Source organism: Strongylocentrotus purpuratus, unplaced genomic scaffold (genome assembly GCF_000002235.5).
Source record: "Strongylocentrotus purpuratus isolate Spur 01 unplaced genomic scaffold, Spur_5.0 spur5_scaffold_4, whole genome shotgun sequence".
NCBI lineage: Eukaryota > Metazoa > Echinodermata > Echinoidea > Camarodonta > Strongylocentrotidae > Strongylocentrotus > Strongylocentrotus purpuratus.
Window position 1 is genome coordinate 11,350,862 of NW_022145610.1, and position 24,612 is coordinate 11,375,473.

The 24,612-nt window shown below is 36.6% G+C and overlaps 1 long non-coding RNA gene across 1 annotated transcript; it reads left to right on the forward strand.

Annotated features, from left to right (window-relative positions):
- The first annotated feature begins 13,411 nt into the window (after positions 1–13,411).
- Positions 13,412–16,029, forward strand: LOC115929006. The gene is made up of 3 exons (XR_004066295.1): positions 13,412–13,577; positions 14,912–15,068; positions 15,782–16,029. It is a non-coding gene; the product is annotated as an uncharacterized LOC115929006 (long non-coding RNA).
- The last annotated feature ends 8,583 nt before the right edge of the window (positions 16,030–24,612 follow it).

Genomic DNA, 24,612 nt, shown 5'->3' on the forward strand with positions numbered 1-24,612 from the left:
AAAGCAAAGTTATTAATAAGGTATCATTAAACAGGATATTAGTTATTCTTTGAAATTAAATACATGTTTAGGTCACACAGCTTATAAGTCTTATATGGGAATCTACCAAAGTTGCTTATAATTTGTGATACTCACTGTATAATTATGTGGAGTTAATGAGATGCTTAATGGAGTTGGTTCTAAGCTGGATGGAGTTGGAAGTAGGGTGGATGTATTGGGTAATTAGTGAGAGGCTGGAACCGCTGGATGGAGTTGGTAGCTTAAATGAGAAAGATTGTATCTGATTGATTTTCTTCTCCTGAATGAGTTTGACATCATTTATATCAATAGAATCATATTTTTAAGTCATTCATAGTTCCGTATAATCTTTTGGTAATATGCTGGTGCAAAGCTGGAGCGAAAATACTGAATGATAGTTCTACGAAATGGCGAATATAGAATTACGAAAATTATGAGTAAATACACATAGGGATGCTACATAATTATAACTCCAACGATCCTTTGCATTGCATTCAGCGCAAGTTGAGCGATGCGGATGACGGGAAATATTAGCATTGGCAAACCTGTTTGGGAAAAAAAAATTAGCCGCCCGGCCGTTAATTTTTTTCCCCCAAACAGGTTTACCTATGAGCGTAAAATCCTGCCTCCTGACTGAACCAATCAGGTATACGCATCATGAATATTCATGAGCTGAGCTCACAGAACTGTGGCTGTGCTGCAAATGCCTAGTATAGTATTACGCATGCGCGTGGACTACAGTTTCACTTGCCATTTAGGGTGTACAAAATGTATGTGAGCTGTGGTGTGAACATTTCTGGTTGTTCTGGTGCATGCTTGGTTTGTATAGTTTTCCACATCTATTTTTTACACAGCGGATTTTTTGACAAAGAGTTCACTTAATACAGTACACACACTAATATTCCAATGTCACACATAGGCTATACATACAAACACTCTCTCTCTCTCTCTCTCTCTAAACACATACCCACCCATCCTCATGTATTTACAAACACATAAAGCAACAGATGCACACACTAGCTGTCAAGAATATACAATAGACACACACAATGCAGTATGAATTATCTTATCAGGATTAATCAAATTATCTTAATCAAAAGTGGTTGCCATAACCATGAAATTTTCCCCGAACCCATGGATAAGAAGTTGTTAAAGGTTTGTCACCGAAACGGCAGCCATTTTGAATGTTCATGGTCAAGGTGAGCACTTTTACTTTTTAAAGTTGTATAGTTGAATTTGCCATGTCAGAAAACATATTTTTAGACACAAAAATCATTAGAATCGGACGTGTTGGTGAATTTGACCACCAGTCTAAAGTGCATTGACCTTTTTTACCATAGCGCCCTCATTTTAGGTCGGAGGTATAACAAACTATACATTTTTGGAATCCTCATGACCAGACGAGTAATTTAATATGCATATCGACACGATTTGAATATATTTGAATTTCGACCCCTGTTTGACCTTTGTTGGCCCCCCACGAAAATGCCCGGGATTTTCAAGGGGGCAGCCCAAGTCAAAATTGTTCGGTATTCATCTGGGAACACAAAAACACTTTCAAACCTTTGTTTCCAGAAATTGGTCACGGGACCTACAGGCTGGTTTCCTACTACAGGAACCAATTTGCTAGGGCTCACAAGGCATCAAGCTTCGCTTACCTTGGCGTCCTGACCAGTTTTGTTTGTAAGTTTATATTTCTCAATATATGTTTTAATGTATACTGATTTTATGTGTGTATTCAGAACTGAAAAGTAAATGAAATGAAATCATTCTTATCATTATTATTATTATTATTGATATTATCATCATTATCATCATCATCTTCCTTTTTTTTATTTTGTTCTAATGATCCTTAATTGTATGAATAGCATGCCTACAGGCCTCTTCTTTATCAAATCTCAACTCTGCTGAACAATAATGATGATAAGGACACGCTAATCGAAACTTAAAGTCCCCACTAAACGGTCTTACTTCGTTGTTTTAAATGTTAGTACTTACTCTTCTGTTTAAGTCATATTGCATAAGTAGCTGACATGTGGTTGGGATCAAAGCACATTGCACAAAAATTGTAAGCAAACTTTGTACAAAAATAATTAGCATTCATGTTATCTTCTCTGTTGATATTTTGTGGTTCCTAATTGTAATTTATCCGAATATTCATGATAATTGGTTTTTGCATTACGTATTAGTTTTCTCTCACTTGCTATTAGATTCTTTCTCTATTTAATTTTGTTCATTATGTTCCTTTTCCGCTATGATATTATATTTTCTGTAATGAGCTGTTCGGTTTTCTGTTCATGCGTCTTTTAACTTTTCATCTTACTTTTACTCCATTGAACGAAGCACGCAATATCTTTTATTTAATTTCTTTCAAATAACTGCGGGTACTGTAAAAAGAAAAATCATCTTACATGTAATTCAGTATAAGAGTATGAAATCCATTGGTCTATATTAGATATAATATATCTCTCAACTCAGCTTAACAAAGCGTGTATAACATTTGCTACTTTTTAATGCCTACATAATGAGCTATATAAACTTTAATATAATGATTCAATCCAATTCAATCAAGGCTTATTAAAGACATGAATGGCAGTCATATACTGAATTGTAAATGCTTTTACAGAGCAGGTAAAATACAATGCAAGTATAAAATAACAACATGAGATCAGGAAAATAGAATTAAATATAATGTGTACAAGCATAATTAAAAAATTGATAGGTAGTAAAATATATACGGAATGTTAAAATGACTGATTTATATTGCCCCACTGTTAAAAAGAACATAATATTGCACAGTTCTTAAGGCAATTATAAGCTTGGATTTGCATAGTGACAGTGTAACATACGTGTGAGATTGGGAAGAGCACTGTTCTGGAATCGCTTAGTTTTACAAGAAAATCCTTGATACTTATTGACGCTTCGTACATTGTATTTGTTGGTTTTCTGTGATGTAACCATTGATTTGCACAATACATTTGTTTCTAGTGCAATAGCCAGATCTTTTGTGAGTTGTTCTCTTCAAGTCACAAGGGTTGGCAATTTCAGTATTTCAAAAGCATTGTCATATGAAGTATAATTGGATCCTAATATTATCTTACAGGCTCTTTTTTGTATACTTTCTATAACATCAATCTGTTTACGAGTCAAACTACCGGAGAATAGAGGTACACAGTATTCTGTTACTGGTCTTATATACCCTATAAAATTGGGCCAAGTTTGTCACTTTGAGGCACGCCTACACCATTGTATTTTGATTCTGATAACTGACCTCTATACCTGACGGTTTGTTGACGATTACTCAGAAAATCTAATACTAATGAAATTACACAAGGACGGACATACATTTCACATAATATAGCATGGTGATATTATGGTTAATCCGATCGAATGCTTTGGAAAACTCAGTCAGAATGAGTGTTGACAGTGACTTAGGTTTGTCAGCATTACTATACAAGGCATGCAACAGCCCAATCAGATAGTGACATGTAGACGTGTTCTTTCTATTTCCAAATTGATTTGGATCAATTTTGTCTGAAATATTTTCCCACAGCCATTTTGATGCTGATGAAGTAGATGATGGTATTGGTAATAATAGATCCAAATTTGTAGTCGTATACATAGCAATTCACATGTACAATGCAAAATGGATGTCATACAGTTTAGAAGCGAACAAAACATATTCCCAGACATACCAGCATCCATTGATTACCTTGGAATTCTATGAATTTTAAAAGGGCATGAGATTTATAGGATGGTGGGTAGGAAAATGCGTGTTTTAGCAGTTGTATAGAATATGCCAAGGTAGTTTAACAATATTAATTCTGAGATGCACGGCCCTATGCGTTATCAGTGTCTGTGATATGGTGTAATATTGGATCCCTAAAAAAATGGCGCTTCAAAATGATCCTGAAGTGCCTCAAAAAAGTAAAAATCTTTGAGTGACCGGTTTTACCATACTCGTTTTCCCCTATTGACTGTAGTGTTATGAAAACCGTTTAGCAAACGGTTTTCAAAATTTGTAATTCCAATCATAAATATCTTGATAATCAGACAGGCGATCGGCTTGTAAAATTCATGGGGTCATATAAGTCATATAATTATCATTGCAGCATGATCTAAATCCAGAATTTTGTTTAAGAATCTGAGACAAAGTTACCTGATCCCTTTAAAGGGGCAAACGTTTTAGTGTGGAAAGGACACACTTGGAATAGCTGTAAAACGAGCACGATTATGTTTCTAAAAGGGGCACAGTTCGTTCATATAATATTTGGGCATTGTACCCCCTGCCCCTCGGCTACAAGCTTTTATTGTGGTTTTAGAAGGGTACCTGTTACTACAAAAAGCTGCTTCGATTCTTTGGAACTAGTTATGGCTCTTTAGATGACCGCAAAGGGGCACAATTTGTAAGCTACAGTGGGATATATAGATAAAAAGGGATACTTATCAAAGGGAAATTACTTCAAAAGTAATACGGGAAACTTATATTTTATATAATTATACTTATATTTAAAAGAGCACTTATCAGAGCTTAAAATGGGTATTTCTCATACGTAAAAAGGGGCACTCATCAGAGATGTAAGGGGACACTTCTTTGAAGGGAAAATGCAATTATTACAAGCTAAGGAAAAGGGGCACTTTTCAGAGGTAAACAGGAGCACTTCTTGCACCTGAAAAGGCGCACTTATAAAATATGAAATGGGTGCATTTATTACAATTTATTACAACAGTGCACTTGTCAAAGTAAAAAGGGAACCTGTTAGATAAGAATAGGGAAATTTATCAGAAGTGAGATGGGGCACTTGTTAGAAAGGAAAAGGGGCACTCACCTGTACAAAGTACAAAGTACAAAGATACAATCTCCCTATTTAAAAAGGGGCATTCATCAGAGGTGAAAAAAGGCACTTTTGAAAATGGGGTGGGACACTTATCTGAAATTAAGGGGCATTTTCCAGAAAGAAATAAAGGGGTACTTTTGGGGTGCTCGAGAATGTGGGGCGTACTGTGTTTATAGTGATCCAATTTGTCTAAGCTTTCAAAGGACATAGTTTCAATCGACAGGATAACCTAAAATTATTTGAAACAGCCTACCAACATCTTGTCTTATTATCTATTATATGTATTAAAGGTGCATGGAAGTTTTTGTCACGAACAACACATGAAAACTCATAGGTGTACTAACCTCAAAGGTTTAGTAAGTACAAGAAAGAAACTTGTTGATAAATTACCAAAGAAATTGAAAATATACTTTCAACAAAAACATATTCAAGATTGTGTGATCATTGCAAAGAAAATATCATGAATTGTGCTTGTAAATGAGCATTTTCTTAAAGGACAGTCCAACCCCTGTAATAAGTTCTCTAGTATTAAAGCAGAAAAATAAGATAAACATATTGGCGAAAGTTTAAAACAAATCGGACCAATGATAAGAAAGTTATGGATGTTGAAATATGAGATCACTAATTATATGCGAATCTCAAATTGGCAGTCGCGGGTAATTCTGCCGTTTTTGTCATGTGCAAAAATATCATTAATTGCTGTTTTTCTCCTAAAGGCCTTCACTCTTGGGGCACTTTTAAAAAAAAATCGATGGATTGCATATTATTATAGGTCCTCTAAACAGCACAGACCCTTCTAAGTCATAAATTTCTGAAAAAGTGAATATTATTAATTTTGTGTGTTGGAATAAATGGGGAAGTTGTCCGCCACTATATCACAGATACGTGACCGATTCAGCCAATTTAAAGAGCCCATACCTAAAGCGATTACATTTTTCAAAAGTTCATAATTGTCTAGTTCTTGTTCGATTTCATTCAAACTTTCACCAGTCTACATCTCCTAATATTTCTGCTTTCCTCTAGAGTGGTTTGTTATCAAAGGGATTTCCCTTTAGGTCCGACATTTTCACCCTTTCTTTTTAAAATCACAAAATCGATGTGAATATGTTAGCAAATGTTTTAAGACTCAAATAACAGTGCATAAGGGCTTCTAAACTTCAACTGAACTTAAATGTTATTATCCAATAATAAACACATAACAACATTTTAAAACAATTATCATAAAAGGATAAAAGGAACCAGAGAAAAGCATGAATAAAAATCGAGCCTGGTACCTTCGAATATATGAAAAACATTGCTTGGGTACACATGATAAACAAACAAATTTGAAATATAACATGTAGAAAAGCTAATTAGAAACAAAAGTGTAATACAAATGGATGAAAAGTCAAATATCAAATACCTATTGTTTATTACATTATACTCATTCCAAGCGGACATTCACAGAAAATCACAAAGATGTCAAATAATTTGTAACTAAAAACTGGTAAGTTAACAGATGGCCATATTACAAGTTTTAGGTCAACTATATCGGGTGATTGATAAAAATACAAATAAAACCACCTCCATAGCATCTGGGATATACGATAGATTCGCCAGAAAAAATAACGATGTTTTAATATAATGCACCAATACTGCCCAAGCAGACGACATCCCATAAAGAATGAACATAATTTCAATGCTATTATTTCTCAAATTATAATGAGTTTAGTGTATATAAATGTGAAGGCATCCACACCATTCAAAAGGGAATGTGAAACCTATTCTGATAACCAAAATCTTTTGTTTGTAAAAAAAAAAAAAAAAAAAAAACAGGATATGGTTTAATCAACAATCAAGAAACTAGACTTTCAAATTGAAAAAACCCCGATAGCATAGCCGGCATTTCTTCCCTCTTGAAACGCTGAACATACCGCCGTGTTTGCAGCTAAAAATACAATGGCGTCTTACTTTGTTTACAAGCAACAGATTCCTTTATTTTGTTATCGCTGCATTTATTATCAAAATAATACCATGTGCGGGGTTTATAATGAGGCAATAGATTAAAAATTTAGCCTAACGGAAGTAAAGTAAGATAAAGAACTGAAGAAAATGACAAAACAGGCACTGAAAATGTGTGAGATGTCATGGCCTCATGGGACATCGTCTGCTCGTTCAAATCATGTCCAACCTGTGATGTCACACATCTCAGCAGCGTTCGGTGAGCTCTTCAGGTGCTATGCCGGGGTTGTATTTAAGCGTTTTGTAATGGATAATAATCATTACTTCGAATGTTTCCATGCATTGAATTTTGATAACCTTTTCAATCAAAGTTTCACCTTTGCAATAATTAAGTTAGTTTTTAAAATCCATAAATATCTACATTAAAAGTTGCTCTATAGGGGATTTTGACCTACATTAAGTGTGCTTCATCCCGAACTTATCAGAATATGATTTTAACAATCATTTTTAAAATGGCAGTTGCTCCAGTCATGCGTAAAATCAAAGTTATTAATAAGGTATCATTAAACAGGATATTAGTTATTCTTTGAAATTAAATATATGTTTAGGTCACACAGCTTAATAAGTCTTATATGGGAATCTACCAAAGTTGCTTATAATTTTTGATACGCACTGTATATGTGGAGTTAATGAGAGGCTTAATGGAGTTGGTCCTAAGCTGGATGGAGTTGGAAGTAGGGTGGATGCATTGGGTAATTAGTGAGAGGCTGGATGGAGTCGATAGCTTAAATGAGAAAGATTGTATCTGATTGATTTTCTTCTTCTAAATGAGTTTGATATCATATACATCAATATAATCATATTTTAAAGTCATTCATAGTTCCGTAAAATCTTTTGGTAATAGGCTGGTGCAATGCTGGAGCGGAAATACAGAATGATAGTTCTACGAAATGGCGAATATACAGTGCGTCCCAGAAAAAACGAAACCGAGAATTACCGATGTTTTATCATAACTTAACCACAATTATAATTGATAAATGACACATATATATCATATAATGCATATTTTACGCATGAGTAATTAAAATGAATTTGAAGAGAGGAAACCAAAAAGTCATTTGGCGGACGGTATCTAGAAAGTTGAGTTTCTGCCCTTTCATATGACACCTCAATCAGGAAAAATGAGCAAGGAATGACAAAGTTCTGTTTGTGTAAAGTAGTGCTTGCATTTCAATAATGTTATCAAACGAATCCGCTTTCACTGGCTGCTGCCGTAGCAACAAACAGAGTTGACAAAAGACTTAACTCCGTTTCGTTGACAATCAGCAGTAGACCAAAGACTTCATACATGGCTGATTGTCAACAAAACGGGTTAAGTCTGTTTTAGAAACTGTCCGCCAAATGACTTTTTGGTTTCCTCTCTTCAATTTGATTTTAATCACTCATGCGTGAAATATGATGAGTTGCATCAAATGAAATAAGAGGATCTAATCTTTCCAAATATGTGTCATTTATTAATTATAAATGAGACTCAGTTATGATAAAACACCGATAATTCTTGGTTTCGTTTTTTCTGGGACACACTGTATAATTACGAAAATTATGAGTAAATACACATATGCTACATAATTATAACTCCCACGATCCATTCCATTGCATGCAGCGCAAGTTGAGCGATGCTGATGACGTTCATTACGTCATATAATAGATCATGTTTATTCATGACCGCCCGGCCGCGATTTTTTTTTCCCCAAACAGGTTTACCTATGAGCGTAAAATCCTGCCTCCTGATTGGTTCAGAGGTATACGCATCATGAATATTCATGAGCTGAGCTCACAGAACTATGGCTGAGCTGCAAATGCCTAGTATATGTATTACGCATGCGCGTGGACTTCAGTTTCACTAGCCATTTTGGGTGTACAAAATGTATGTGAGCTGTGGTGCGAGGGGATTTTTATTGGGGGAAGGGGGGGGGTGTCTGTGTGTTTGTGAATATTTCTGGTTGTTTTGGTGCATGTTTGGTTTGTATAGTTTTTCCCACATCTATTTTTTACACTGCGGATTTTTTGACAAAGAGTTCACTTATAGTACACACACAAATATTCCAATTTCACACATAGGCTATGCATACAAACACTCTCTTTCTCTCTTTCTCTCTGTCCAGTGGAGTGGTGGATCCAGGGTCAAAGGGGCACATGCCCCCCCCCCCCCCTGTCAAAAAACTATGTTAAAATCAGCCCTAAATTCGCCCAAAATATACTGAAAAACAGGGACGTGCCCCCCCCCCCCCCCGGCCCAAAAAAATGTATTGAAAATGTTATGTAAACAAATATTATAAAAAAATAAAGAAAATATGCCAATGGCTGATCTAAAAAGGTGACCTTACCCCCCCCCCCCCCCCCCCCCCCCCCCAACGGAGCAAAATGTCAAATTTAAAAATTTCGTGACCAAAAAGTTTCCTCTTTGCAATAATTTGAGCTTTCAACAATAAATACAATCAGCAGGTTCCTATTTTCATGAATTTAAGCTTTAAAACATCCCAATTTTAATTAAAACCTGAACTCTCACTTTTTATTCTCAGATTCAGACGCCGCCATAATTGCTCATGTAAAAGTTACATCTTTGAACCAATCACTGCGCATGCATGCAGTGTACATACGTAAGTACACAATTAGCTAGCATATAGCTGCATGCTATGAGCAGCTTCGACTTGTGTCACGCGCATGCGTAATACTACTAGTAACTTTGCAGCTCAATCATGAATATTCATGATGCGTATACCTCTGAACCAATCAGGAGGAAGGATTTTACGCTCATAGGTGAACCTGTTTGGGAAGAAAAAAAATCGCCGCCCGGCCTGCCCCTGGCATCTTCATACGCTACTATTGGAAAGCCATAAAACCACCAGTATCCTCATCTTGGAGTCAAAGCTGTTGATACGGGCAAACCAAAACGTCATACACTGAGCAGCACAAAGGGTGGCCGTTTGCAAGACTCTCTACAAATAGAGTAAACCATTGGTAAGTTACGTTTTGTGGACGCAGTGATGCCAATTCATTTTCAACAACTGTTCTAAAGTGTTCGATCACGATGGTTAGCGCGGAGTCAATAATTTAATGACCCTTTAAGTTTGCATACGTTCAAGAATATTTACCTCAATACGTACGTGACCCCTTTTTAATTTCACAAGTACAAAATGGGAACTATATAAATTATAGGTCTAACCCTATTTTTGCTTATTGAGTACACATTCAAAAAGAGTGCCATGTTTTATTTGCAACATACACACAAAACAAACAACAAGATACATACCCATTCACATGTCGATCTGCGAAGTTTGCGAACATCGATACTGAGAATATGAAGCTTTTCCTCAAATTAATTGATCTTTACAAAGAAATACCCGTTTTCAAATTCGTGAACATTGAGCGCATTGAATAACATTTTATTAGATTTTGTGATTTTTAGATCTAAGAAGCACTTAATTTTCAACCGGGGTGCCGGTTGAATTTGAGAATTTGAGTAACACTTTTAAAAAATCATTTTTGGGGAATAACGTCGATTATGTGAAAACCAATTTATTAAAAACCGTTAGAGTATGTTATTTCATGAGGAAATAGCATTTTGAAGGTGATAGAGTGTCTTTGTTCGTCGCTCGCTTCACTGCTCACAACTTTTAAAAACAGGATGATTTCTGGCAGCGTAGTGCCTGAATACCTTCATCGTTGAGCAATGAAGTGCCCATTAAATAGCCTTTTATTTAATAGAGAGTTGCCTGAATATATATTACATCCTTTATATCAAATTACATTTTGACCACGCTCGTTTGTTTCACTCGCTTGCAACATTTAGAAAGATGATAATTATTCTGACCAATGAGAAGCCCGAATCTCTTCATGTTCGTGCATCGAATTGACCGCATCAAATGATTTTGGCATTCATGTTTTCTGCAGCGAGATGCTCGCACTCTTAATTCTATATTTTATCACGTGTGTTAATCATAAGGTACATTTGTTATCATAACAAAAGTATCATAATTTTTTGCTCGCTTGCTCCGGTCGCTCGCAAAATTTAGAAGATAAAAATTGCCAAAGTGTAGATGGTACTTGACGCGTGTTAGAGGGATCCTAACTGAATCTTCTGTAAAGTATTTAGGAATGGGGTGACGATAAACTGTTTCATTTCTTTGAAAGAAGTGTCATGCGGATTATTTAAAAAAAAGGTTGAAAAACGCTGCTTTAGCCTGTATTTACATGTAGGCTTTTTAGTGTTTGCAAACCGCCATAAAAATTATATTTATTTTACGCGTAACTTATAATAATCATGCGTACGCATATAGTCAGTGTGAAATGTAACCACCGGAGGCGGTGTTACACAGAAAAATCCCTTAAAAAATCCCTTGAAAAATCCTTTCAAGGGAGAATTTTCTTGCTTCGTTAGTGGATTTTTAATGAGATAATTTATGACAGACAGCAATTAAGAGGATAACTAAAATCCGGATAACTAAAATCCGGATTTTTGGCCTCTGCGTGACACCGCCTCGGGAGTGGCAATTTCTTGCATACAAATATTACAAAAAAGCAGGGACGGATTAGCTTTTTGCCAAGGGGGGGGGGGGTTGACCCAATGACGATGCAGAGCATCGTCTACGAGCCGCAAAGCTGCGATCCGATTTTTGTTGCTATTTTGAACGCCCGTAAGTGATGTTTTCTTGGCATGTACTAACATGCGGAGCATCGTCCACCTTATTTGCTTAAAAAATAAGAATTTGATCAATTTCCACCCTTAGCACGTTTGTTTAGTTAGTTGCTTTATCTACTTAAATTGTTTGGGTTTTTTTCTCGAAAATCTTTGCCGTCGTGTTTGAGAAGATTTTTCAATATTTGTTTTCTTCACACAGAATCGTTAATCATGTTGGCAGTTTGTCTCCTCACTTTCATCGCAATGTCGATTACCGCAGTCCCCGCCACGACCCCGACCCCGACCCCTACCCCACAGCCCCATAGTGTAATTCAACAATGTGAAAGTGAGTATTTCAATAGATATATTAATTTATTTGTATATGTGTATTTGTGAATTTAGTAGACTATGTATGCAAGTATTTATTTATCTATTCATTTATTTATCTAGTTGCGCATTTATTTATTTATTTATCCATGTTTGTTTTGATTTTGTTTTCATCTATTAACATATCTATCAATTTATTTAATAATCTATCTGCAGGCTTAGAGTGCCCCACCACTACTATATTAGAAGAATTTGGTTCAAATATGTGGAAGAGACGGTTAGAACCAACTGTATGGGCGTATAAGGTCGCTCCAACCTGCAACCAATCTGCAGCAACAGGTTTAGTCTTCAGTTACCTCCAATCCTACTTTGTGGGTAAGCTTTGAGAATCAGACTTTTGTACATTTTGTTATAATTCCGAAGAAAGCATAGAACACTTATTTTGAGATTGCCAAATTTATAAGAAGGTTTATCCAAAATTTGATTTTAGATGATAAAATTACTTTAAATAAGGTCAACTTTTTTTTGGATTTTATGGAAGTGAATGAATTCGATCTTATTTGATTATCTTATACGCCAAATACTACACGCTTTCCATCAAACGTAAATTTAGCTTATCGTTGATCAATTATTTCAAAGCCATTTTAAGATATTATCGTTCATTACGATATTAAACCTATGTTAAAAACAATAAGTTTAAACGGGTATTTGATAATAATTGGAAACATTGGTTAGCTGCTGTAAAACAAAAACAAACAAAAATTAAGTTTATGTGCACTAGCATAATGCATTCTACTCCTAAAAAAGACGTACCCAATCGGATTTAACAAGTAATTAATAATCATAACTAGGCAATAAATTGATAAAATCAAAATTATCTTCTTCATAATTTTTTGATCATTATGTCTTGATGAATTTCATCTATTCGAATTATACATGGGGAAAACCTTTTCGGTTTTTTTTTTTAGTCTCGTTTGATTTCCTACGTCTAGCTTTTCTTTACGTTAGCTTTGGAAGAATATTGCCATAATTTATGTATTCGTATATTGTGTGTACAATGTACCTCTAATTATTAAGAATAATATATAGTAAGCATTATCCAAAATAGAAAATAGCAGCCCAGTCGCCTATTTCCTTATCTATTTGAATATAAAAGCCTTTTTAAAGAGAAAGTAAGAGAAAAGATATGGAGGGGAGGAGGGGCGGGGAGGGGGACAAGCCGAGGGAAGAAAATGGAATGAGGACTTCTACATATATCTTACTATGCCTACTTTATCTTTTTTAAATAAAACAAACAAGAAAAATGACTCCCTCTCCTCCTTTAAAATATTGGCATAGATATCATTTTAAATCAGTCATTTGACATGGGATAAAAGTGAAGATGGCAGATTAGATTTTGAACTTCCGCTTCCTAAAATGAAACGGCAATTTACATTCCTTTTTGGCAATGTAATATTCCGTTTCTTTTTGTAATCTTGATGAATTGTTTCAAGCCAATGTGGGAGGGATGTATACTATGGCACTTGTAAAGATAAATATTGTATTAGGCCTGCTTCGTAATTTTATCAACATTTCTTTCATGTCGAATTGTTTTGCTAGACAACAACATAAATGAGTCAACACCAATCATTTTGAAAGTCGCGGAAAACATACCCGGGCCAAATTCTTCGTGTACCGGCCAATCAGGATCTTTCCCGTGCTGTGACCAAATCTACGAACTTTTCCACTTCATCCCTGTAGCTTCGCAAGAAACCGCCCCAATCCCATCACAGGTACAAAACTAAAAGCCCAGGTAGTGTATCCCTTTTTCAGCCAACATCAAATTATGTAGAACTTTGCAGGAATTATGAATATAATATACATAATAATACGTATATCCTATCGGTAATATTTAAACGTTAGCAGTGTCCTAGTATTCAAATTATGCAAGGAAACTCGTTTACTTTCTACACTTCACTGTCAGACACTAGTTGAGTGACTGACTGACTGACTTCTTTTTTTTCTGTGGTGATAACATACAGTAGCCTACATGAGCATTTGTCTACATCCATTACACACTTCTTGTAATAGCCAAAATTAAACTGATTGAATCTTTGCGCAGCACAAAACGTACGACCATTGGGTACAAGGGTCTGAAAATCAGACTATTTAATTAAACGAGTGCGCTCGCTTAATTCGATTCAACAGACATTTTCAAGTCCTTTTATTTTAAAGGTAAAGACCAGTATTGGAAACGCCCCAATTTCACAAAAAAAATTGCGCCGGCCGCCAAGGGATCATGGCAGGACGTACTAGTTCCCGACAGCATATAAAGCAGCCAGACCTCGAATATTAAAGCAGTCGATATACCTTTTATATACCGAAACATAAATATTGAAACAAAAATCTATCATAAATTCTTACCTTATCCATTTATTGAGTAGAGATTGGTTAAAACATCACTGAAATTCTGAGACACTGTCTGTAATCTTTGCTTTAAAAATGACTGAAATTACAATCATTGGGAATCGCAGACAAAAGCACTGTATGGTGTCCGGCTCGCACAAGGAACATTTTAACACGCAAATTAATGGGTATCGCAGCAAAATTTTGCTATTTTAATGGTAACCGGAGTTTTGAGGGATCTCACTCTTGGACTAAACCGGTATTGACATTTTTCACGTCTCCAATTCCGACCAATCAGACGGATGGATTTCTTATAGCTGTAATTGATATGGCACGTTCCGCCTGCCATCCCTGCCTGGTCCGCTATAGTTGCTGGCATCCTTACTTTCTAATTAAGCTATCCTTTACATCGGCAGTTTTGAGGATCTAAGGACTAGTTATTTCTTTCTTTCTCACTATCATCTTGTTGAAAGGCAGTGACGGCCCAAATGTTACTTAAATAATCTTGAATAAGGCTGAACCAATCGGGGGAACGTTTGAAACCCCCCTCCCCCCCCCCCCCAAAAAAAAAGCTACAACTTCTGTTTGAAAACATGATAATCAACGGGAAATGTTTCAAATCTATTAATCTCTTTGAAAGATTGAAGTACAAAATGACTTGATCTTAAGTCATTTTGTTCAGTAGAATTAATCGATATCGTGGCTTTCATTTTTTCTAAAGGACTCTGGGATTCAGCTACTGCACTTCGATGCTTTTGAGCTCTACGGCATCACCTTTCTTGGGCCCAATCACAATGCGGTGGAGCAATACGAACAGCTTCGTGAATACCTCGACGAGCAGGGCATTTTATACTATGGAACCTTTTATTATATTGCAAGTGAGTAATTATGTAGTACATATGGCAATCATCCACTGAGGAAATTTTTCCCGATAACCGTCCTCTCAGGACAACATACAACAATACTATTATTATTTTCTTTATTGTTTGTTATTGTTGATGGTGATGGTGATGATGATTACTATTATTTATTTTAGTAGTAGTAGCATTTATTATTATTATTATTATTATTATTATTATTATTATTATTATTATTGTTATTGTTATTATTATAATCATTATTATTATTACTGTCATTATTATTATTATTATTATTATTATTATTAGTGTTAATCATTATTACTGTCATCGTCATCATCATCACATCATGCAGTTGTCGTGGTATAGTGGTTCATTCACTCAATTTATATCCAAGGGTTGAGGGTTCAAATCTCAGCGTGCCGGCACTAACGTCCTTTGGCCAGACACTAATCCACGTGTGCTACTCTCCACCTCGGTGTGAATGTGTAGCTGAAAACAAGTCCCTCGGAGAGGACCTAAAGCCTTCGGTCCCCTCCTTGCTTCCTTCAAACATACACATGGCTTTTTAGCAGTCCGGTAAAACAAACAAACAAGCAAACAACAATAACAAATTGCAGGGCCATCAGGATGACAAGCGTGAAGCTGATGAGGCTACGTATACCCTTAGTTAAGAAAAATTAAACGTACAAGTAATTTGATGTACTTATTTATTTATTGTATTTTTCTTACAGTTTATGACTTTCCATCGGACCCTCAGCCTCATCGTACTGAAATCCTGATTTCTATTTAGAAACCCAGAAGAATGAATAATATGAAGGCACCGATAACCCGAACGACAGCCCAAGAAAACCAATGGGATCGCAGTGGGCGTGGTGGTGGTCAAAGACCACACCTATCTCATTCTGTTTTGAGCTGGTCGGCAAACGGCTCCAACCAAGATTTTAATGATTTTATGCCATTTCATTTCATTTCTTTCATCACATATGATAAGATTAGCTAAAGAATACAAAATAAATACAACTGCGAAGCACTCGTTTTTTTTTTTTCTTCACATTTCCAAGGTGTATAATCATAGTAGTTTTCTATCTTAATTTATTATGAGATAAAATACAGTGCATGCTTTGCTTTTTAACTAGTTTTGAAATACATCATATTATAAACCATTTCCAAGGCGTATAATCATGAAGTAGTTTGCTATCTTAATTTATTATGAGATAAAATACAGTGTTTTGCTTTTTAAGTAGTTTTGAAGAAAAAAATCATATTATAAACAATTTCCAAGGCATATAATCATAAAGCAGTTTGCTATCTTTATCTATTATGATATAAAATACATAACTTTGCTTTTTAACTAGTGTTGAAAAAAAATCATATTATTAACCGTGTCAGACATCTGAGCAAGGCAATTTTCAAGTTTTTATTGATAAGCCAACAAAACTACGGGCGAAAGAAATATTATTGAATAATAATACACAATTAACCAATGAACAAATACTTTTGCCCGATCACAAAAGTCAACGGCAAAATGCGTGTTAAACTAGCGGGCAATAATGTAGAGCCAACATCCAGGTATTTGTAATTTTCATTGCGCATATATTAACTGCTTAATTCAGGGCAATACGGCTTCTCATATCCATACAGTTGTATATCACCCTCACCTTCGGTTCTGGCGATTATGTCGTATTGCCCTGAAGGCAGTCAATATTATTTAATTATTATCCCAGTAATATGACGTATCATAATCAGCATGATCAGGGAACCATATTTTCCGGCATTGTCCATTTCAGCCGTTTCGTGGTGTCCCATTACCATATACATGTAGTTTCGTTATACCCTGTAAATATATTCTTTTCAGAAATGGTAACAAATTCATTCATTCGTTCGTTTTTCCGAAAGTTAAATTTTCCAAATGCTCATGATAATCCGTAGGTTCATCATCATAATTATGGTTATTCCTAAACCCAAATTTCCCATACCAGGGGGTCATAATTCCGAAAAAATGAAATAGGGTTTCATACATTTTGTTGCGTTATTCCGAAGTTTCGTTTATTCCAAAAGTGAAATAGGGTTCATTATTCCGAATGTCTATACTTTCAAAAATGATAATATAAGTACTGTATATCTGTTTGAGATATAGTGTTTACGTGTAATATATAAACATGACGTAATCGTAATGTCGTTCTCTTTGGTATAGTTTTTCTCGGATTGGTATTGGAATTTGTTTGGGCCTATTGATTAATAAATACTTCTACCCGCATATTTCTCTGCATTCAATTTCTTTACACCTCTCTGCGAAAATCACAGGTATTTATATTGGAGATAATGATGTAGATTATGTTAATGATGATGATGTTGATGATGATGATGATGATGTTGATATGATAATGATGATGATGATGATATGATAATGATGATGATGATGATGATGATGATGATGTAGATTATGATAATGATGATGATGTGATGATGATGATGATGATGATATATAATGATGATGATGATGATGTTGATGATGAAAACGATAATGGTGGTATAATAGTAGTGGTGATAATGCTGATGATATATTATTGTGACGATGGTGATGATGATGATAATAAGGAGGCGGGGGAAGGGTACGACATAGGCGCCGGAAGTGGGCTGGCGGGGGGGGGCACTTGCCCCCGCCTCTCCACCCCACAACCCGAACCAAAACAGTGGGGTTGGGGGGTAAGAAAAGCAGTAAAGGAGTAAAGATGGTTTGTATTTTTAAACCCAAAGAACATAACAATAATAAAACAAACCTGAATTAAATCACATATAAAATTCCATTCAAAGAAAAGTTAACAGGAATTAATTTTCCTAAACATTCCGCATGCCACCCATATCAATGGAGGTTTTCATATTAGGGATACGTGCATATCATGAGCCCCTGAACGCTGGCGTACTGATGGGGGGAGGGGGGGTACACAGTGGCGGATCCAGGGGTGGCCGAAACGGCCGCGGCCCCCCCTATTGGCGGCGCAAAAAAAAGAGAAAAAAAAGAAAGGAGAAGAGAAGAAAAAAAGGAGAAGAGAAAAGAAAAGAGAAGAGAAAAGAAAAGAGAAGAGAAAAGAAAGAAGAGAGAGAGAAAGAAAAAAGAAGAAGATACCCCCCCCCCCCCCCCACCTCACTCCCACTCCGGGGTCGGAGGGACCGATTTTGTGTTCCCAAAATTTCCGATAAAGGGTTACTTTTCACGCAACAAAGTCCGGCCCGTAATACACACAAATCCGGCCCGCTCTGACTTTACACACCGAAGATAAAGGGGTGCTTTTAAACTAAGAGAGGGAACATACATGCGCGTACCCTAGATAACACTGAGTGGGTGGGGGGGAGGGGGAAGGTGGGAAGGGGAAGAAAAAAGTCGGGTGAGAAAGGGGGAAAGACAAGGAAATGGCGCTAAGTGACAGTAACGACGAATATTAGGGAAAAACTGTAATCGGGAGATTTGGGGTCATTCCAGAAGGCTTGGAAAACGTTATTGAATAGAGGGGGCCGGGCCGGCCGCATAAAATCTCGAGCCACGGATTCAAGTTAAACGTTACACACAGCCCCTGCTTTTTGAAAAAAATTAAAAAGGGCACAATATTTTGGATGTCTTTCAAATAGAAGCTATATACTAAACAGTCAAATTTTAAATTAACGGTAGGGCCGCTTCACAACTCTTATTTTGCCCTTCATTTGGATTCAGCTCATACCAACTCGCTTGTGCTTATATTTGAACTCATGTTGGTAGTGATAATGGACAGCGGCGGCGATCCTGGGCCCGATAGAGGGACACGTCCCCCCGGAAATTTAGATATTTAGCTAGAAAGAAATATACATGTAGCGGAAAGAACGTACATATTGGACTAAAGGATTTTCTAGAATGCATAATTTCAGCATTCTACATTGCAAAATCTCGCTTGGTCGCTACGCCCCGGCCCTCGCCCGATAACACAAAACTAAGATATGACGCTCCCGGTTGCGATTATTTCATGGTTGGTGTATAAATAGAACTTTTTTTTCCCTTTCATTTCTACTGACCTTATTGTTTGCTATCACAATCATGTTTGTTTCATTTTCCCTTTAAAGCATGCGTAGCTAGGGGCGGTAGGGGCAGTAAGAGGACATAGGACGAAAAAAAGGGGCAGACAAAGAAACATTTTTGACAAGTCTAAAACGGCACAACAAATCATCTTCTTTCTCTAATAATTTAATGAAACATTAAGCTTCTGCACTTTGCGCTGGAGGGGGAAACTGAATTCAGAGAAAGATTAAGAGTCGGGAATGGAACAACGAATTATTTTCTTTCTCTAATAATTTCATTAAACTATGAAAGGTCTAAGCTTCCGCGCCTCGCGCGGAAGGGGGAAAATGAATTCGAACAAGGATTAAGAATCGAGAATGGGACAACGAATCATCTTCTTTCTCTAATAATTTAATGAAGCGTCAGAAGCTTACGCGCTACGCGCGGGAGGAGGAAAACTGAATTCAGACAAGGATTTAGAGTCGAGAATGGAACAACGAATCATCTTCTTTCTCTAATAATCAGGGCTCAAATTAATTTTTTGTCCACGGGGGCTCTTCCCCCCCCCCAAAAAAAAGAGCCCCCTGAGCCTTCTCACGGGGGCTCTTTTAGTGCTGACGGGGGCTCTTATTTTAATACAAATTTACATTGAATTGGTAACCATGAAACTCCTGAATTCCTTGGTATTTAATCATTATCATTTATTTAAGTCGGCATTTTCCCTCTTAGAAATTTACTTGTTACATAGCTGTATACTTTATCCCCGTGATCAGTGGCGGATCCAGGGGGAAAAAAGAAAGGAAAAAAAGGGGGGGAAAGATTTTTTTTTTTTTGCTGTTGAAAAAAAAGTGTTCCCATCCCACTTGTATCACAGAGAAACAACAGTTTAAGTTAAGTCTAACGTTAACGTTAATTTGTTATTAAAATGTAGAGTACAGCCCTTGGCCTTAGGCCTAATTTAGGTCGTAACTGTTACTGTTTGAAAATCTAAAGTAAATTAGACGGTTTTCATGGTTATAGACCTAGTAAGTGAGAAGAAAAAAAGTTTACCCGTCACTGAGACCAGGTCAATCAATCTTTTAGATCCATTTTTAGGGTCTAATGTTAGTAGATATAATGTAGATACAGGCGCGGATCCAGCGGGGGTGAGCGGGCCTTGCCCCCCCCCCCCCCCTCCGCAAAAGAGAGAGAGAGAGAGAGAGAGAGAGAGAGAGAGAGAGAAGGAAAAGAAGGGAAAGGGAAAGAGCAGAGAAAGGAAAAGAAAGAAGATGAAGAAGAAAAGAAAAGGGGGAAGAAGGAGATCGGGGGGAGTACGAAATGGTCTTGCCTCCTAGGCTGTTGCCTCCCCCCGCCCCCGCTAAAAAAAAGAGAGAGAGAGGAAGGAAAAGGAAAAAGGAGAGCTAAAAGGGACCAAAAAAGAGGAAGAAGAAAAAAAGGGTGAAAAGAATTTCGATGCGGTGTTCGAGTAGAATTCTGTAAGATGATGATATACTTTCTCATAGCTTGATGTGACGAGATGTCTCTATCCAGATATCTGTTGATAGTATTATAGAATATAGAAGCCTGAAATGACCTTCTGCTCGTAACCGACAAGTCACCGCATTAAAATTAAATTGCAAATAGTGTTCAACAACACGATGGTGAATGAAACTTTCTAATATTCGAAGATATATGACCTTCAGACCATATTGTTTCATTATTTTTTATTCAATCAATCAACGTCAAAGAATTGATTTATCATCGCTCTTCAATTTATTATTTCACCTTTTAATGTACTTTCATTCTTATGAATCACGAAAGAACACTGAATTGCATTCTTCAATGTTTGTTTTGATTAATTTCCTCCCCTTTCCTTCTCCCTGTTTAATACTGATAAAATTTCAATTTTTCTTAATCAAGGCAAAATATTATTTTCATATTTTCTTTATGCAAGACAGGAAGAGAGAGAGAGAGAGAGAGAGAATATGTTAAGTGAGAATTATCGAGTACAACTTTGAATTGCATCCTTTTCAATATTATCCAATTCGCTGAAAATATTCAGAATATGAATATGATAAATCCTCAAAATACACCAACGCTGTTCAACGCATCCAACGCTCCAACCATAGCCCATACGCCAATGCACCATATTTCTCAATATGAAAAGATTTTTAAATGAAATTTGAAGAAAAATCAAATTTACAATGCACTGACAGGCATCAGTTGAAATCATGAATTCTCTGTGACTCGCTTAGCACTAGTTTCTGAGGGACCAGTCACTAAAGAGGAAATAAAGGGAAGGAAAATTGAGAAAGAAGTAAATAAAAGAAAGGGGATATCAGTTGCAATTTTCCAGCCAACAAGTTGCGGATCGGGATGGGGGTGGGGCAAAAGGCCTTTGCCTCTCCCCGCCCCCGCTAAAAAAAAGAGAGAGAAGAAGGAAGGAAAGGAAAAAGAGGAGAGCTAAAAGGGACCAAAAAAGAGGAAGAAGAAAAAAAGGGTGAAAAGAATTTCGATGCGGTGTTCGAGTAGAATTCTGTAAGATGATGATATACTTTCTCGTAGCTTGATGTGACGAGGTGTCTCTATCCAGATATCTGTTGATAGTATTATAGAATATAGAAGCCTGAAATGACCTTCTGCTCGTAACCGACAAGTCACCGCATTAACATTAAATTGCAAATAGTGTTCAACAACACGATGGTGGATGAAACTTTCTAATATTCGAAGATATATGACCTTCAGACCATATTGTTTCATTATTTTTTATTCAATCAATCAACGTCAAAGAATTGATTTATCATCGCTCTTCAATTTATTATTTCACCTTTTAATGTACTTTCATTCTTATGAATCACGAAAGAACACTGAATTGCATTCTTCAATGTTTGTTTTGATTAATTTCCTCCCCTTTCCTTCTCCCTGTTTAATACTGATAAAATTTCAATTTTTCTTAATCAAGGCAAAATATTATTTTCATATTTTCTTTATGCAAGACAGGAAGAGAGAGAGAGAGAGAGAGAGAATATGTTAAGTGAGAATTATCGAGTACAACTTTGAATTGCATCCTTTTCAATATTATCCAATTCGCTGAAAATATTCAGAATATGAATATGATAAATCCTCAAAATACACCAACGCTGTTCAACGCATCCAACGCTCCAACCATAGCCCATACGCCAATGCACCATATTTCTCAATATGAAAAGATTTTTAAATGAAATTTGAAGAAAAATCAAATTTACAATGCACTGACAGGCATCAGTTGAAATCATGAATTCTCTGTGACTCGCTTAGCACTAGTTTCTGAGGGACCAGTCACTAAAGAGGAAATAAAGGGAAGGAAAATTGAGAAAGAAGTAAATAAAAGAAAGGGGATATCAGTTGCAATTTTCCAGCCAACAAGTTGCGGATCGGGATGGGGGTGGGGCAAAAGGCCTTTGCCTCTCCCCGCCCCCGCTAAAAAAAAAGAGAGAGAAGAAGGAAGGAAAAGGAAAAAGAGAGAGCTAAAAGGGACCAAAAAGAGGAAGAAGAAAAAAAGGGTGAAAAGAATTTCGATGCGGTGTTCGAGTAGAATTCTGTAAGATGATGATATACTTTCTCGTAGCTTGATGTGACGAGGTGTCTCTATCCAGATATCTGTTGATAGTATTATAGAATATAGAAGCCTGAAATGACCTTCTGCTCGTAACCGACAAGTCACCGCATTAACATTAAATTGCAAATAGTGTTCAACAACACGATGGTGGATGAAACTTTCTAATATTCGAAGATATATGACCTTCAGACCATATTGTTTCATTATTTTTTATTCAATCAATCAACGTCAAAGAATTGATTTATCATCGCTCTTCAATTTATTATTTCACCTTTTAATGTACTTTCATTCTTATGAATCACGAAAGAACACTGAATTGCATTCTTCAATGTTTTTTTTGATTAATTTCCTCCCCTTTCCTTCTCCCTGTTTAATACTGATAAAATTTCAATTTTTCTTAATCAAGGCAAAATATTATTTTCATATTTTCTTTATGCAAGACAGGAAGAGAGAGAGAGAGAGAGAGAGAATATGTTAAGTGAGAATTATCGAGTACAACTATGAATTGCATCCTTTTCAATATTATCCAATTCGCTGAAAATATTCAGAATATGAATATGATAAATCCTCAAAATACACCAACGCTGTTCAACGCATCCAACGCTCCAACCATAGCCCATACGCCAATGCACCATATTTCTCAATATGAAAAGATTTTTAAATGAAATTTGAAGAAAAATCAAATTTACAATGCACTGACAGGCATCAGTTGAAATCATGAATTCTCTGTGACTCGCTTAGCACTAGTTTCTGAGGGACCAGTCACTAAAGAGGAAATAAAGGGAAGGAAAATTGAGAAAGAAGTAAATAAAAGAAAGGGGATATCAGTTGCAATTTTCCCGCCAACAAGTTGCGGATCGGGATGGGGGTGGGGCAAAAGGCCTTTGCCTCCCCCCGCCCCCGCTAAAAAAAAAGAGAGAAGGAAGGAAAATGAAAAAGGAGAGAGCTAAAAGGAACCAAAAGAGAGGAAGAAGAAAAAAGGGTGAAAAGAAGGGGAGATAGAAAACCTAAAAGAGAGAGAGAAGGAAGGGAAGGAAAGGGAAAGAGGAGAGAAAGGGAAAGAAAAAAAAAGAGAAAGAAAAAACGTAGGGGAGATCACTTGCCAACAAAGTGTAAATCAGGGGGGGGCACTGGCGTACTAATTGGGGAGGGGGCTCGGGGAAAATAAAATTCAAACGTGGTTTATTTCTAATTCCATAACGGTGGTTTACACATAATACTGAAATGACATAATTTTCCGAGATTTTTTAGTAAATTATACTTTTTTATGCGTTTGTTGTAAAATGACACATTCCTTAATTTACAGCCAGGCAAGAATATGCTTCTTGAGATGCCTAGGGGCCTACACGTCAGGGCCCGCGGAACGGCGGGGATCGGGAGCCTTGAGGTCCCTCCCCCCCCCCCCCTCCTCTTTTTTTGAAATAGTATATAAAGAGAAATGGAAAGAAAGAGAGCAAGTAAGAAAAAATAGTTAACTGCCAGTGTCACAACAAAATAAGGTATTAACCGTAACTAAACGCCTAAAATCCCTGAGCTTCCGGGGCTCTGGCCCTGGACCCAACCGAGGGCCCTAAGTCGGGCCTCTTGATACCCAGCTGTCCGTAATTTAGTGCCTAAAACCCTTGAGCCGAGTTGAGAACGGTACAGCGAATCGTCTTCTTTCTTTAATAATTTTAATGAAACGTCAAAGCTTTCGCTTCGAGCGGGAGGGGGGGGGGGTGGAACCGAATTCAGACAAGAATTAAGAATCGAGAATGGTACAACGAATCGTCTTCTTTCTCTAATACTTTAATGTAACGTCAAAGCTTCCGCGCTTCGTGCAAGAGGGGGGGGTAAACTCTATTCAGACGAGGATTATTTTCGAGAACGGGCAACGAATCGCCTTCTTTCACTAATGATTTAATGAAACGTCAAAGCTTCGGCGCTTTGCGGAGGAGGGAGTGGGAAAATCGCCCCTC